Raw genomic sequence first — 6,491 nt, 5'->3', positions numbered from 1 at the left:
TCCAACATGCAATTGAAAATCCAATTAAACGATGTATAGAGATGTATCAACAAAATTTAAGCATGAATGGATTCGCAATAACATCGATATCAATCCTAAACTACCATTTAGATTGAAAATAATTAAAACCGTGGTTTATGTTCATAAATTAAACACGAGAAAGAACTAAGTAATCAACCCATGAATCGTCCATGGTTTTTGACGAAAATGATTACGTTTTGATCGCCCATACCTTATGAATCTGAATCAATGATCAAAACGTGATTTGGTTAAGGTCGAAATTCTGAAAAAAATTTTGTAAGGGTTTGCCAGGGTGTTGTGAATATCAAGGTGAACGAATGTGTGATTCGTTAAACTCCTGCTCATTAAATATAATAGATTTGCACACTTCCCAAGACAAACAAAGAATCCCATTCGTTAATTCAAAATTAATGAATGAACCATATTCGTTTATGCATTCGTTATCCCCGTTAGCGAATGAACCATAAATTAACCAAATAACGAATCAACTCAGATTCATTCTTCATTCGTTATCAGTAATGATGACGAATGGGGTCATACTTTATCAGTGTAGCGGAAGCGAATGATGATAACTAATGGACTTATTCGTTATTCAAATTTAAAAATAATTAACCCACATTCGTTATTAGTATGGGTAACGAATGGACCATACTCGTTATGACTTATCATAACGAATAGGCATTAAATAAACAATTTAAAATGAAAAATATCATTTTAAATCACAAGGATTAAATAATGCATCAAAACCCGTGTCCCGATGAACTTTACCTTAAAGATCTTACCAATCGGAGTAAGATGCAATGCTTTAACGTGCTTTGCATTCAAAACATATTAACTTAAAACAAATAATTTAAATGACTTTTTGATATTTTCTTTTCAAGTATTTACCCTTTTTGCTCGTAAATCGAAAATAAAGCATAAAACTAAAATAGAAAACAAAATATTTTTGGATTTTTGAATATTTTCAAAGTAGGAAGACAAAATAAAACATAAATGAACATCAAAACTATTCTACGAAAGCAGTACATATTTTTTGTGAGTTAAGCAAAGAATCATATTGACCAAATTGCCATTCCATCACAGTTTTATATTTCAGCGTTATTATGACTGGTGTTAAGTCGGTCATTGATATTTTTGTCCACTTATATCTTATAACAAACCTTCGAGTATTTTTGTGATATGATTTAATTTTCAATTAAAGCACAGAATATCAGAAACTATCAGCCTCTAATCTTGGTTCAGGCTTAATTTGACTTTTACCGTATCACCCCTACTTGACTTCAACCATTTTGTTGCTGATCAAATTTACGATTTTTATAGATACACATTATCAAGCGATACACCAAGCTTCCTTTACTGTGAATGAGTATGCACCAGTTCATATGTAGGCTTACATACATTGTATCCCCTGGGGCCCATTTCTTACTGGTATTGAGATGCGCGCAAGGGAGGAACAATGTATGACTAACAACGGATTTTGATCAAGTTAATAATTAAATTGTACAATGCATAGTAGTGATCAAGTTTAATGACTTTGGGTTTGATCTAAAAGCTTTTGAAATATTCATGCTTATGAATACCCAGATGATTAAGCCGCATAAAGACTCACAGTGTCCGGAAACTGGATGCATTTTAATTTGAATTTTTGTTTTTGGTGATCAGACAAACATAAGGCTTGAGTATGACAGGCTATTACATTTCTGCCATCATTACCAAGACTTTTGGAAGAGACTAACACCTCTTTCAATTTGACAGTTCTTTATGTTTATATCACATACTTTACCTTAACAGCTTGTTTAAGACCTATCAATGCACTAATGCAATTAAGCATACAACCTTTTAAACTTATTTCTTTCTAGATATGGAACCATATGATCAATGTACTATCATTTTCTCATTTTGCTTCAAAACTCATTTTTTGATGAGCATATAAATTCAGTCGCCCCAGTCACTTTCAGTTTATAGATAAATTGCTATCCTATAAATCTACAAGTAGATAACAGGACCAAACATGCAAACATGTTCCACAAACTTAAATAACCGACATAATTTTAGCAAGATAATAAAATAAAAGGCACACAAAAATCTCCCCTGGTACTTTCCATTTTCAGGTAAATGGCTATCCCGAATATCTACAAGTATATATTAGGACCAAACATATACAAGTATATGTCCTTTAAATCTGAGTAACTGGCATGATTTTAAGCGAGAGAGTGTAAAAATACTTTGACATTTTTGAACTATTTGAATGTTTTTGGTTCTTCTCTATACATACACAAATCACAATATTTTTGTATTTTCAATTTTTTAATGTTTTTGGATTTTCTCTATACATACACAAATCACAATATTTTTATATTTTTCATTTTCTCCCCCAAAACCCAAAATCATAAAATAATCAAACCAAAATATACAAAAATAAAAATAAAGATGATTATTCGAGCTTGAGGATATCAGCAAAAGTTTTCAATCCGTTTAAACCAAACAAAAAATTGAAGCGTGTTTTATCAAAAAGCTTTGGTAAACAGATCAGCATTCTAAAAATCCATGTGCACCTTCTCAAGATCAATTAGTTTCTTTTCAAAACAATCATGGATAAAATGATATCGAATTTCGATATGCTTTGTCTTTGAGTGATGCACGGGGTTTTTGGTGATACTAATAGTAGCAGAGTTATCAATAAAGATGGGAGTAGTAAGAACGTCAAACCGTAATCCTGTAAGAGTTGTTGAATACAAAGAACCTGTGAACAGCAACTCGAGGTTGCCACATACTCTACTTCTGCGGTTGAAATGGAGACCGTTGTCTGCTTCTTGCACTGCCAGGAAACAAGCTGGCTTCCTAGAAATTGACAATCCGTTGTAGTAGATTTGAAATTGATCTTGCATCCTCCATAATCAGAATCGGAAAAAGCAGTGAGTTCAAAGCTATCATCCTTGGGATACCATAACCCGGTGTCAGGATTACCCCTCAGTAGTGAAGTATACGTTTAACCGGTGCCAGATGAGCCACTCGGGAACTTGATTGATACCTGGCACACAAGCAAACAGCAAACATTATATCAGTACGAGAAGCAGTTAAATACATTAAAGAACCAATCGTTGCTCGGTAAAGGGTTGGATCAACGGTATCCTCCAATTTGTCTGGTGACAAATTGTGACCCACGGGAAGATGATTATTCGAGCTTGAGGATATCAGCAAAAGTTTTCAATCCGTTTAAACCAAACAAAAAATTGAAGCGTGTTTTATCAAAAAGCTTTGGTAAACAGATCAGCTTTCTAAAAATCCATGTGCACCTTCTCAAGATCAATTAGTTTCTTTTCAAAACAATCATGGATAAAATGATATCGAATTTCGATATGCTTTGTCTTTGAGTGATGCATGGGGTTTTTGGTGATACTAATAGTAGCAGAGTTATCAATAAAGATGGGAGTAGTAAGAACGTCAAACCGTAATCCTGTAAGAGTTGTTGAATACAAAGAACCTGTGAACAGCAACTCGAGGTTGCCACATACTCTACTTCTGCGGTTGAAATGGAGACCGTTGTCTGCTTCTTGCACTGCCAGGAAACAAGCTGGCTTCCTAGAAATTGACAATCCGTTGTAGTAGATTTGAAATTGATCTTGCATCCTCTATAATCAGAATCGGAAAAAGCAGTGAGTTCAAAGCTATCATCCTTGGGATACCATAACCCGGTGTCAGGATTACCCCTCAGTAGTGAAGTATACGTTTAACCGGTGCCAGATGAGCCACTCGGGGACTCGATTGATACCTGGCACACAAGCAAACAGCAAACATTATATCAGTACGAGAAGCAGTTAAATACATTAAAGAACCAATCGTTGCTCGGTAAAGGGTTGGATCAACGGTATCCTCCAATTTGTCTGGTGACAAATTGTGACCCACGGGAAGATGATTATTCGAGCTTGAGGATATCAGCAAAAGTTTTCAATCCGTTTAAACCAAACAAAAAATTGAAGCGTGTTTTATCAAAAAGCTTTGGTAAACAGATCAGCTTTCTAAAAATCCATGTGCACCTTCTCAAGATCAATTAGTTTCTTTTCAAAACAATCATGGATAAAATGATATCGAATTTCGATATGCTTTGTCTTTGAGTGATGCACGGGGTTTTTGGTGATACTAATAGTAGCAGAGTTATCAATAAAGATGGGAGTAGTAAGAACGTCAAACCGTAATCCTGTAAGAGTTGTTGAATACAAAGAACCTGTGAACAGCAACTCGAGGTTGCCACATACTCTACTTCTGCGGTTGAAATGGAGACCAATGTCTGCTTCTTGCACTGCCAGGAAACAAGCTGGCTTCCTAGAAATTGACAATCCGTTGTAGTAGATTTGAAATTGATCTTGCATCCTCCATAATCAGAATCGGAAAAAGCAGTGAGTTCAAAGCTATCATCCTTGGGATACCATAACCCGGTGTCAGGATTACCCCTCAGTAGTGAAGTATACGTTTAACCGGTGCCAGATGAGCCACTCGGGGACTCGATTGATACCTGGCACACAAGCAAACAGCAAACATTATATCAGTACGAGAAGCAGTTAAATACATTAAAGAACCAATCGTTGCTCGGTAAAGGGTTGGATCAACGGTATCCTCCAATTTGTCTGGTGACAAATTGTGACCCACGGGAAGAGGTCTCGAAGGGATTTTTCTGGTAGTTATCTTGAATCGGCTCAAGATATCGTTCACATATTTCGTCTGATGAATAAAAATTTCAGCGTCAGACTGATAAACCTGCAACCCTAAGAAGAAATTCATCTTCCCAATGTAGCTCATTTGAAACTTTGTCTGCACCGACTTCTCAGATTCCTTACACACCTTGTCGTTTGTAGATCCAAATATGATGTCATCGACATATATTTGGACAAGGAGCAAGTTATCACCAACATTCTTGTAAAAAAGAGTACAATCCACAGTTCCACGTTTGAAGCCATTATCGGTAAGATGGCCAGCAAGTGTGCCGTACCAAGATCTCGGGGTTTGGTGTAGACCATAAAGAGCCTTGTTCAATCGGTAAACACGGTCTGGATAATCTGGATCTTCAATACTAGGAGGTTGTAACACAAATACTTCTTCATAAAGTTCCCCATTGAGAAACAAACTCTTGATATCCATTTGATAAACTTTAATATTCTTGAAAGCTGCATAGGCCAAAAATATTTGTATAGCTTCTAATCGAGCAACTGGAGCATATACTTCCGTGTAGTCTATGCCTTCTTGCTAATGAAAACCTTGCACAACCAAACGTGCTTTATTTCTAACAATCACCCCACGACCATATTTCTTGCACTTAAATACCCCCTTTGTTGGAATTGGCTTTTTAACCCTAACAGGCTTGTCAATGAGGTCCCAAACACCCAGTCAATTAAACTATTGCAATTCCTCTTGCATTGCCTCTACCCATGAGGAATCTTCAAGCGCCTTACGAACACTCGTTGGCATCATTTGAGATAATAAAAAAATAGCAAGTGTATTTTCCAAGATTCATGATTCCCGATGAGTGCATATCGGCATACGCACACAATACATTAACATCACTCGAAGTAGCAATCTGATGGCGTGTTTGTACACCAGCATCAAGATCACCAATGATGTTGTTCTGAGGATGATAAGTATGAATTCGAATAGTTGGATTCTCAGGCACAACAACATTATCAGTTAATTAGTCAGATTCTCTTCAGTACCATGAGACGATTTACCAATCTCATGACTTTCAGGAAATGGAGCTGAAGAGGAATCAACAAAATGACCCTCATCTGATGAGATAAAAATAACATTAGATGTATTAGGAAGATCATTTTGTGGAACATCCTCATAATTAGAAACTAAAGGCGTTGTGGCAAGAATTAATCTTCTAGATAAGCACATACCAAGTCTTCATCAAGTTGATCAACTATTGGAGTAAATGTATTAAATAGACTTTCATAGTCAAACATCCAGTCAGGCCCTTTGCCAGCGGGAGGTGTGGTGTATCTTTGACCATTGACATGGTACCACTCTTCAACATAACCTGAAGTAAAATTAAAAACTCAATTTATAGGTGTAGCATAACCCAGGAAATAACCTTCAATATCTTTTTCTTCGAATTTTCCCGTATCTTTCTTCAATATAGTACAAGGACACCCGGATGGTTCCAAATACTTTAAATTAGGCTTTCGTTTGTTCAGAAGCTCATAACTTGTCTTTGCAACTTCTTCACAGTCAAAAATGAGATTAAGCGTGTAGCAAGCAGTATTCACAACCTCATTCTAGAATTGCACAGGAAGCTTAGAATCTGCTAGCATTGTTCGAGCAGCTTCAATCAATGTTCGGTTCTTTCTTTCAGCAACACCATTCTGTTGAGGTACATACGGAGCACTGTATTCTCGATGAATTCCTTTCTGAATGCAAAAGAAATCCAATACAGTGTTTTTTAACTCCGTACCATTATCACTCCGAATACGTCTCAC

This window comes from Bidens hawaiensis, unplaced genomic scaffold (genome assembly GCF_021521415.1).
Source record: "Bidens hawaiensis isolate Kalapana, Puna unplaced genomic scaffold, B.hawaiensis_p1.1 tig00066262_1, whole genome shotgun sequence".
NCBI lineage: Eukaryota > Viridiplantae > Streptophyta > Magnoliopsida > Asterales > Asteraceae > Bidens > Bidens hawaiensis.
Note: the sequence above shows the minus strand (reverse complement) of the source record.